The sequence below is a fragment of the Rhyacophila brunnea genome, unplaced genomic scaffold, assembly GCF_057557595.1.
Source record: "Rhyacophila brunnea isolate RB1 unplaced genomic scaffold, BYU_Rbru_1.0 scaffold_90, whole genome shotgun sequence".
NCBI classification, from domain to species: Eukaryota; Metazoa; Arthropoda; class Insecta; order Trichoptera; family Rhyacophilidae; genus Rhyacophila; species Rhyacophila brunnea.
The window spans coordinates 1,017,967-1,030,397 of NW_028233362.1; positions in this window are offsets into that span (position 1 = coordinate 1,017,967).

The window sequence follows — 12,431 nt, forward strand, 5'->3', positions numbered from 1 at the left end:
ACATATTCCCGCATTGCAGCCACTTAGAGGTTCGTTCTATTTCTAGCGTTGAATTACTGTCCACATTATGGGGATTTTGATGTAAAGTTTTCTCTTACAAAATAGTCAATAAATACTCTTTTTGCTTATATTCGACAGGTAATAAATATTTTTTCATGTTGAATTTTCATTATATATAATCAATCATTAAGGCCAACTGCGTCGCTTTGTATTATTTAAATTATACCTTGAGATTACTGTGTCTGTAACTTTATGCTTCAAATTTTGTATCTATGTTCTCATGGCTGCACGTAAGTTTTTTTCTTAAATGTTAAGTCGGTCTTTATAAAAATTTTGCTTTTTTTAGCATTTTTAATCATTATAGCCTTATTTAAATTGTTTCCTTTATTAAAATCTTTAGGCTCTATCTTCAAATACAAAAAACACTAATCTATAAAAAATCTATCACGTTCTTAAATTGCATCAATGCAAATTAAACTTTAATTTGTGTTTAAAATACAGTTTTGACATTCTTCAACATTATATTTATTATTATTAAGGGGTTTCGTGTAGATTTTTGATTTTGAGTCTTCTAATATTCCTTTTGATCTCGAATGAAGATTACTAATTGCCGTTATCGTTGTTATAATCAATCTCTGTTGTGTTTATTTCTAAAAAAATGCATTTTAAAAATTTAGCTGCTTCATTGGACATTATTGTTGGTTACTTTCTATCTTCGCTAAAATTTTTAAATCGTCAATAAACTGAAAATTTTAGCTGACAAATGCTTTCTTGTCTAGATTTATTGCTACTGATGCATATTTTCGTCTAATTTATGGCTTAGTGAATCTATAAACAATGCAAACAATCGTGGGAAATAGTTATCACATTATATTACCCCTTTTTAATGTGTTTTTTGATTTTAAATGAATTTGTGCTTAGAAATCTGTGTCGATTTTTTAAAATTTAGTTTAAATATAATTATACATTCTTGTGTATATATTCATGTGGCAATTCAAAAAATAGTCATTATTTATCAGGTAAAATTGTCTTTTATATCAAACGTTGTTATGATTAAATATTTGTTTAGGTCTAGATATATATAAGATTTTTTCGATACCTGTTCTTTAGCTCACAGTACTCTTATGACAGCCTAATTTGGTTTCTCGATAGTAAGTTTCGTAGTTCGATTTCACGTTGCAAGGCATTAGCATCGTATTTTTTGTGCATTTATATAGGTTAGCATGCATGTAATAAACCTAAAATTGTTGTTTATTAGAGATTCTTTGTTCTGGTATTAAATATTTTATACCGGAAAAAAACTAATTTTGTTTACTTTGATATTTTTAGACATAATTATTTTACCATCTTGGATAACATAAATTAAAATTGCGTGTCTTAAATTATCAAAAAATGTATATGCCATCATATCATGCGACTTCTCAGTTAGGTAGATAGTTTTCGAGTTGATTTAAATACGTTTTTATTTCTGAAAAACACATGTAAATGTTATTTAAAATGCTTTCTTGCGAAAAAAAATTTTAAATTGTCCTTTTTTCGCATTTTTCCACATTTTCTGGCAACGGTATATAATTTAATCATTTATTAATTTCATTTCCAGTTTTTCAGTGCTTGTTAAGAGTTGAAAGTTTACTTGTTGTTGACTTCGAACAGGCAATTTATGTGTCCACTCTTTTTATTTTCTATATTTATACATTTGTTTTATATTCTTCTTAATGATAAAATCTCAATATCAGTCTTTTTGTCGAGTATTTTGTTGTGTTGTCGTATGATATTTCATAAAAGCCGAGTAGTCTTGGATTTTCGTTTTATACAATTTCTTGCTTAAGATGTCACCATTGTTTTTTTTTGTAACTTTGCATTTTGTCTTCCTTAATTTCAATATAATTATGTCCATCAGCAGCTAGTTTTTGATACAATGACACCCTTATATACTATATTTATAGAATGTATATGGTTTGATATGTGATCACAAGGGTTCGAATAAAGTTACTATATATTTCATATCTAGCGGCATATTTCTATTATCGATAATATACAAGTGCGAGAAAAACATAGTATCGTTTTTTGTAACATTTATTGTAGCCGCAACACAATATTGTAAAGAACTCGAAGTCACAAACCAAATCGAAGCATAAAATTAACTATAAGACCAAGATAAATCCTTGAGCTAATAGAACTTGAAAAGAGGAGAGGTATCGAAATAAATGTAAGCGAAATTTTATATGATAATAGAATGGTTAACATTTGCACATTAGAAATCTTTCTCGTTATGCGTATAAATATAATATAAATTTCAATAATGAAATTAAACAGTACATAAAAAGATTTATCTAGTAGGTTTAATCATTTCATATCGTTACGACTTAATACAATTTCACATAACAAACGTATAAAAAAACCTTTCATATTCTTATGTATTTTTTTAAAAAATAGAATAAAAATAGAATAATGCTTTTTTATAAATTTTTGATCGTTTTAAAATTAATACTATCATCATAATTGTGAACATTTGTTTTTATTATGTACACATTGATAAACATGTTGATATTTTCAAATGCTTCCAATTTTAAAAGACCATAAAATATTCACTTAATTTAACATACAAATTTAATTACAGATACATATAAATATAAGTAGGAAATAGGTGCGAAATTATCTCTTCATGCAATATTCAATAAAATAATATGTGTAATTATATGATTTATGATATTTTTAGACTGAAAGAGAATTAGTAGGTAAAAATTAAAAGGTTATCATGATAAATTTGCTTAAATAATTTTAAGACTTGTTCTATTTTATTTTTTTATTCAATCACAAATAAAAGCGCAATGCGGTAAAAATGCAGCTTTTTATTATGTTTTATATGCAATATAGATTATGTGATCCATAAATTGATATGTAAATAACATTATTTGTATTTTGTAAAGAGCAAAAAAAGAATTGGTTTTATATCAAACAGCCATATTATTTTTCTTCTATTGATTCACATATATATCAAAATAAAGCAATTATTTAAGTATCATATGAGTATAAATGAGAAATCCAAATGTCTTTTTATTAGCAAATCATTTAGAAATCAAACAACCACCTTTATTGGGCATCGATTTGCGCAAAAAAATATTTTTGCAGCAAATTAAAAAAGCCGGAATTCTATGTGTTTTGTAGATAGTGCATGTTTAATTTAAATTATACGACACAAAAAAGATGTACCAATACTTCATTAAAAAAAATTCGGCAAGTCGACTATAGCATATTCAAAAAAATGTGATTATAAAAAGAGATAAAAGCCAAATCCTAATCGCAAAATGAACTAAAATTTCGATCTTAAAAATATAAGTGTTGATAAAAAAACATATATCTAAAAAAAAAATACGGCATGATTGCTTAAAATTCGATTTATACTCGGTGCTAATTTTAAAGGATATTCATTTTAATGTCAATACGATATTTATCTAGTTCAAAAAAAAGTTAATATTAATAAACGAAATTAATTGTCGAGATAAAATCAATAATATTAGTTAACAAGATAATAAGATATAATGCAACAATTTCAGAGGTTAATATCAACAAATGAACCATATTTAACAAAGTTATTATGAAAAAAAATGATTAAACACGTATGAATCTATAAGTAAACACCATAAACACTGATTAATTATAAAAAATCAATATAATTTGTATTGTAAGTTATTTATGATTACGGGCTTTTAACAGATATACGACAAAAAAATATATTTAGAATGGTTCAAGTTATTATTATACACTTTTTATATTTAGAAAACAATAAACAATTTTTTTTACTTGTAGGATTATAACTGCACTTAAAACCGAGATATGATTATATCTGGCTCTTAATAGCTAAAAATTATAATGTTTTCATTATATTTCATATACCCATACATAATCTTTTATTTATGGGCTAATTTTATTGTTGTAATTATACTTTATTTAAATACGAATGGCTTATTTCGCGCGTAAACAGCATATTTATCACATAATATTAACTTCTTTTCTGCAAAGTCTATATCAATATAGTTTCTTAAATATAAAACTAGTGATTCAAGCGTTTTTATAATGCCTAAAGTTGCAATTTTTGGTTAGATCCGAGTCGTGTCATCTGATTAAACTAGATTCTAGTATGTATTTATGATATTTTTTATTTAAATTATTTTAAGCATTTTCTTTGCGTTATCCAAATTAGATTTAGAGCCTCCTCAAATGACGGTGAGCTCGTTGAACCTAGATAAATAAAAAATTCAAATAATTATTATCTAACATGAAATACGATACCCACAATAAACCGTATCGCATACTTTGGTATACTCGGCCTCGAAAATTTATTTATAAACAGCCTAAGTGATGTTACCTTGACAGAAGATAAAGCTAAAGGGTTAATAAGGTGGCAAATGCTGACGCTAAGTTCTATCATTGAAAGTGAAATGAGCATATAAAAAATATGGTAAAGTTGGTGATGAACAACAATCGTTGTTCTTTTAGCATGTGAAATAATAAAAATGAGAATTTACGTGAATAAAACAATTTATTGATCTCAATTTCAAGGATTTAACATTATTCTTGTAGGAAAAAAAAAATTAATTTTTAGACGCTAAACAAATACAGTAAAGTTGGGTAGATAAAAGTCTATAAACGAAGTCTAATATACGCTAAGATTAATAGTTATATAGCAATCATTTTTTTTACAGAATTAAGCGTTCAAGCATTTTCGAATCTGGGGCTGCACAGTAATAATTTATAAGTTGCAAGAGGTGTCTATAAAATACAGTGAAATTATAGAAGAGTTGTTAATTAACTGTAGCTTCGAGAAATATTGAAAACTAGATTTAAGTGAAAAATCAAAAAAATATATGGTGATAATCTACCTACTATGAATTTTTGGATTCAAATGGTTTTTGTTCTTTCATAAGTAGCTATATTTTAGATAACGAGAAAGAACTATAAAATATTCAAGAAACAGAAGTAAACTATTGTGTGAAAATATAGAAAATCCGAGATCGAAGTTTTATCGACATCTAAGGTTGTGCGAAAATTTTCTCTGGCTTTCAAACGACATCAAAGATGTTACGGTCATAAAAATTTTTCAATTCGCACAATTTTAAATCTTATCGTAGTGAGAACATTTAGAAATTTTGTAAAAAAACGATGTAATTCCGGTAATATAATCGGAAAACTATAATCAGTTAAACCATCAAATTTTATTGAAACAAGAAAATGCTTTTGCGACCTTTTAAAATATCAACATCAATTATTTATAAAGGCGCAAGCAAATTTGCGTGACAAAATCATAAAAAATGGTCCAAAGCGACGGTCAATTCGTTTCATAAATTATCATTTGACCGAATTCTATGTGTTTAATCGGCTAAATCGATGGAAACTGATTTATTTATATATCTCCCTGATAATACATTAGCATGTACATAAATGAAAAGATAATATTAAACAAATATGGTGATGCTCTGTTGACATTTATGGATTCATTTCGATAATACTAATTTAAATAGTGCTAAAGTGTATATGAATATATTTAAACATAATTAAAATAAAACAGGCAAAAAAATCCGTATGCTTTATTACGGCATATATATATTCTTAAAAATGCAGATGACTATAAGAACTGAACCAAGGGCTATATAACAAGATTTCGATATCATATTATGTTACCTGTTACAATGAAGCAGCAAAAAGGTGTTTTAAGAATTGATAAAATGTATTTTTAACAAAAAGCCGGTAAAGCATAGAGATTTGTGTATTTTGGTGTTATAATCAATTAAAAAAATCTAACTTTGTTCTATTTGCTTTTTTTACCAAAATTTAGATGTTCATAATTACCTAAAAAGAATATAACGTTAAGTTTGCCTGATCGAAAAAAAGCATCAGACCTCTGTTCGTTATATATTATTAAACATAAAATACAATGAATTTTTTTTTACTAATACAAGAATATACTTAGACAAAAATTTTACAGTTTACAGTTTTTAGACTTATAAGTGTCTAAACTTATAAAAAAACGGCTAAATATAAAATATATTGGTGAAGACAACAAATATATGGCGAAACGAGTACATATTTTTATATTGAAATATTGTACCTCAAAATTCAAGACTCTTGAGAGTCGCACATAGCAAAAAAACCAAAAAATAAGATATTTTTAAGGTGAACTACCAATTGTAGTAAAAATATTTACACTAGAATTTATATAAAAAAATGATTTAAATCGATTTCCACCTCTGCACATGTTTTTATCTTTTATACGTTCGCCAATATTATAAGGCTTAGTTTTTACATTTAAGGCGACATTGGTAGGCAGACATAGTTAAGAGAAAGCTTGAACACATAACAATCACTGATGTATGCACAAAATATACTTCAATTCAAGTCCGAAAAAGTGGTTATGCAACGTAACTCATAGTTATAATGTTGCCTTGTTTTTCAGAAGAATCAACTTAATCGTTCGGGGAAAATCAAAACTGTTAGTTTATGGGCCTATGAAATTAGAAAAATTTCTTGCCAAGCACCAAAAACCAACATATAGACATATAATGAACATAAAAATGTTCATTTTTATTAAAATATAGTATGGGTCATAACAGATTACTCACTCTAATAAAAATACATCTTTTTTACAATTATTTTATATAGCACAAGAACAAATTTAACCTAAAAACAGAGGTAGAAAAAGTTCACAATACAAGAAACAGTACACAGCTTCTTTCAATATTTTCACACGCTAAAAACAATACAAAACGGCAAAGTAAAGATTAAAAAGATGTAAATGAATGCTGTAATAATAAATTTTGTTGAGACTCGCTCATATTCATAAGAAAACTCCTTTGAAGCCTAATGATGTTAAATATTTTTAAACAAACAGCTAATTCTAAGTCATCAAAAAACGATAAAACTATATCTGCAAGCAAACTGAACATATAAATCTTTAGGTTGTAATACTACCTTACGCTATTTTACTTAAAAGTTTTGAGCATATGTCTTCTAAAACATATTACTATAAAGTTGCAAAAAATCATAAAGTTCGATATTTTCACATCTTATAGTCGAACTTTGTAGGTACTTACGTGTCATTCATTGCTATAAATATATTAAAAAGTGGTTAAAGGCTTACAATAGAGCATTTTTTGAATCATTTGTCGCATTTACTTTCTCATGTAGAGATCAATTTTCATTGAAATATGCGGGAACAGGTTTAGAATTACTAGTGAAGGTATGGCTGTATTTTTCGAATCTCGATTACGAACTCATATATATAATTAGTCTTGATATTGCGATTTCTTCTAAAATTAAGTTATAATTTTGCCTTTTAAGTATAAAGAACGAATATAGTCTATTGAGTCTAAACTCAATTTTCTAGATATACACGTATTCTTTGGTATAAATAATGTTTTTGTATTCAATCAATAAGTTTAACTATCGATGAAAATTATTAAAAATGAAGGCAAAATAAAAACCTGGTAAGATATACAACAACAAAATTTAATATCAAAATATTACATCTTGGTTGCATTAAAAATGCTGAAAAAAATAATATATAATCAATAATACATATGAAATATAAAAAAACAACAACTTGAATGAAAAAAATAAATAGTGAATGAATAGGACAAATTTCAAAACCTATGAAAAAAAAATGATCGAGAAAATATTCTGAAATTATCTTTAAATAAGCGCTATTACTAGAATAAAATAAAAAATCATCATATAAGTTTATTATTTGTGTTTTTTGTGTTCTACAATTTTGTTTAGATTAAATATTTTCTAAAAAAATAGCCCCAAATTATCACTGAATTTTACCTAGAATCAAATACACGAAAAAAAAAGCTTTTTCTGATTTAAACGAATGAATTTTGTAATACTTACTGTTACATAGCAATTAAATATGTCTGAATAATAGTTCATGTATGAAGCAGATTACAGCGCTCTATTATTTGATATACTAGCCACCAGAGTGTGAATATAACTTAAAGACATCTTATACAGCAATCCATGTATATTAAAGACTTATATTCTCTATATAAGATATTAAATATAAGGTATAAGGGTAACATAAAATGATAAGGGTAATATACTGGGATGTATCGTGTTTCATATGATTATGTATGATTCTTTTGTTTCAATATGCTTCGAATGTATAAATGCCAGAAAACTCATTTTTTTTAGAATTCAAGGCATCTTAATTTGCAAAAAATAAATTTTCTTTATCACATGTTCATAAGACGCAAAGAAAAATAAAAAAAACCTAATACGAATATAAATTACAAAAAAAATGTGTAATATAAACATTATAATTGTGATGTTTTCTGTCTTGCACATCCAATTCTTATATGAATTTGTGCAATTGACCAACGTTTATTATTTTTAATGATAAAAAAGGGGTATTCGAGGTTACTTAAATACCTTTTAAACCTATATATCACATTGGTTGAATTTTTTTCAGTGTTACATCAGAATGCGTATATAGTAAGCACTCTAGGAATGTACCACATATACAGCAAAATCTATTTAAATTTTCGTCTAAGCTCAAATACTTTAAGGGTAAAATATTATATATAATTTTTGTTCACAACAATAAGATTTTGGTATAATATACAATCAAACATTTACATTTAAGACATTATTATGTATAATTTGTTATTTATAGCTTTATTTTTGTGTATTATATAAAGAAAGTGTTTTAGTCTTTATTACTAGAATACATAAAGATGATGAAAAAGGACCACGTGTAAAATTTTTAAGGATAAAATATATTTTTGCTAGCCAATTAATAGTTGAAGGAAACTAATCTAAGCAGAATACATATGCGATTGCGATCTCTGGATGTTAAAAAGGCATTTAAAATGCTTGTACAGATTTAATTATAATTTTTAGGTTTTTTTTGGCAGAAAAAAACAAAACATTCCTATCAAAAAACACAGTATATTTATAGTATAGAAAAATCATGTGGAATCATCTAAGACAAGGTGTAGTTATGATAAAAAGTTTAAGAAATGATAAAAATAATGGTAAATAGTATTTATGGAGTTAGAAATGATATATCAGATTCGTTATTTAACATTATCTAAATATCAGAATTTAAGATTTAATTTCTTTTGAAGAAAATATATTGTGCCTGAAAATTTACTTAAAAAATGAAAAAAAACCAAATTATGATTTCCTTTACTGGCTATTTGTAAAGCATGCCTTAAATTTTATTTTTCTGCACATTAGATTTTAAATTCATCTTTATATATTCATAATATAAGTATTCGCCTCGAAACGTATTTTTGTCGTAAGCAGTGTTTTTTATTATAATACAACATCTTAGTTATAATTCATGCCCAAAGAGCATTCTAAAAAATCAAAACATCTATGAAGAAACAAAAAAATTACAAAAAATGGCGACTTTACGCCGGTTAATATACTATAAAAAACCGATCAAGTGCCGAGTAAAACACCTATAGTAGAAAATGCATAAGATTTCTATATATCTTTATTTAAGAATAATCTATGAATTATCATATATGGTATCTCTTAAAAGGCAATATAATAGACTATTTATAAAATAGTGAAACTTATGAAAAGTTAAACACAACTATATTTAATAAACACAATAAAATTTTCTACAGGAAGACCCCTTTTACTTACAGATGTAGTATATATGTTTTTTTAGAATTATCAATATTTTAGAATATTCAAATTAATATCGGTATCACTTTTTTTTACAATAGAATAGCTTATTAATATATTATAATGTACTGAATTTTATATAATGTCTTTTTTTTTTTATAAAGCTTGATTCTTATATTTTTTTAATTTTAATGTTGAGATGCGACATAAATTTGCATAACTTCTTATTTTAAAATATTGGAATTTTTTTCTGGCTTCTTATACAACCTTCGTCTGCATTTTATTGAATTTAAAAGCAAGAAATCCAAATGTTGTATTATCCTGTTGTAAAAAATACCAAAAAACTTACTAATAACGTTTTTTAGATAACTAATAAATCGTCAGCTCTTTACACAAAAAGAACTTTGTTTTTTCACAACTGATTTAGCATATTTCTAAATTTGAATCAAGTAATTTTCAAAAAAAAATCGCAATTTTATTTATCTATTCCATTAGAAATACTTATGAACCCAAATGAATAAGTTTAAACTTTAGAAATACCCTATCTTAAAATTCAAAAAACATTGAATGTAATTCTTCTAGCCTATAATTGCTTCCATGATGTTTTTTATGAAATACTATTTATTTGCATTCATCAAAAATTAATTCTCAATCATCCGGACAAATAGCCAAAAATACAAAAATAGATGTAAAATCATACTAAAATATGCGTGAATATCTACTATGATGTGAATAATTATACAAAAAAAATATTCTATTCTTTTACTGAATATGGTTATTTATGAAAAAATATTTTTTTCAAATTAATATATATTTAAGAAAAATAGAATTATTTCTATTTTTATTACTATTTGATTATTATTTATATGCAAAAAAAACGCACTCACAGACAATTTTCATAATCTATTGCTATAACGTACATTCATTGGCTTGGATGTATTAAAATTATACAAATGCTGAGATATATTGTAGTTTTATATTATAAAATTATAAAAAATGTTAATATACAATAAAAAATTTAATAAAGCTATTTTTTACAGATCTCAAATACATCATTTTCTAAAATTAAAGCATGATTAAATAATAATCGAATTCTTTTAAAATAAGTAATACTTTGCATTATATACATAAAATCGTATATTTATGGCTTCAATATATAGATAATGTTACCAATTGTTTTAACTAGCTCTTTACATATGAACAAAACAATTTTAACTTATTTAGATTTTGATATATTTTTTTACTAAATATTTAAAACGTAAATTGAAAGAGCAACCGTATGATCATATCTATACTATTTTCTTTTTTATTATCTTCTTCGATACCTTCATATTTTATAAGTATCAAAATAAAAGGTTTTCCTCGATCCTCTCTTATTTTAAAAATTTCAAAATAAACGGTTTTCTTCAATACATTTCTTATTTAAAATAAAAGATTGTATTTTTGTGAATCTAGAATTAAGCATGCCATGATTTAAAATAAAACTTTATGTTCTTTTTGTTTTTTTTTATATTGGGTTACCACCCATCCTGTGTCACGACTTATGGCATGATCTTTATCTTAAACTTGTATATAAATGACAATCCTGATGACAAGCATTTATATTATAGAAAATTTTTCATTTTATCGTACTTTTTTGATAAAGTATAAATTAAAATTCTTTTAAAACTTGTAGTTGATCAAAAGTGACCCAAAAAGGAAAAAAAATTCTAAAGAATGTTAAAATTTTTTTTTAACATAAAATAGAAGATTCCAATTTTATTAGATAAATAAAAAAGGAAATATAGGATAAATTATGTTTGATAATTATAAAATTTTAGAGTCTGGAATTCTATTAAATTAAAAGATTTAAAATAAGATTTCTGTCACGTACCAGTTTATTAATAAATGATAAATAGCATTAAAATCATATATTTTTGATAGTTTGATTGATTAAAAAAATACAGGAAATACTTGCAAACCAATTATATAAAAAAACGTATTTTTTGATTGTTATTAATAATTGGTTGAGTTGGTCACATACATCTTATACATGAATTATAAGAATGCTGTCTAAATGATTTTATCATCGTTCTCATGAATAACTTTTACGTTTATAAGGTAAGACACTTGTTTTGAGCAAATAAATGAACAAGAATTTATGCAAATTAGAATACACAGACATAATGTATAATACACAAATTCAATTTTACTGTTTTAATTTGAATAATTGTGTTCCATGTTTATTTTTAAAACCACAATGAATACACATTTTATCCATGATATTTTATTATCAGACATACAGATAAATATTCATTTCATTTTCACGGTAATATTGCTTTTTTTATCATGTAAAATCGCATCTAAAAAAGTAAAAACGGTGTTATTAAGACTAGATGTCTATAGTCGAGTCTGGTTATATAAGCACAATCATCGAGTGTTTTTTATCGTTGAACTACTTATTTTACTATGGCACAATCTAAATAACATTTTTTTGTAGTGATTAAAATATTTTTTTCATTAGATTCAAAAGTTTGATTTTTTTTTTAAAAAGGGACAGCTAAATATTCTATTTTGTATATAATGAGTTATTTTTATGAAAAAGTTGCGCATTTATTCAAAAAATCAATTTAGAGGTTTAAGATTATGAGTTTTTACCGAAGTTATAACTAAGCAAACTATGCTCAGCTCCAAACTTCTAAAAAATGTTATGGTTTTAAAATACGTTACGGTTGTTTATACATTACTAAAATAAAGTTAAATTAAAGCACAAAGAATTCTATTTAGATAAATATTATTTAAGGCTTGAATAACTT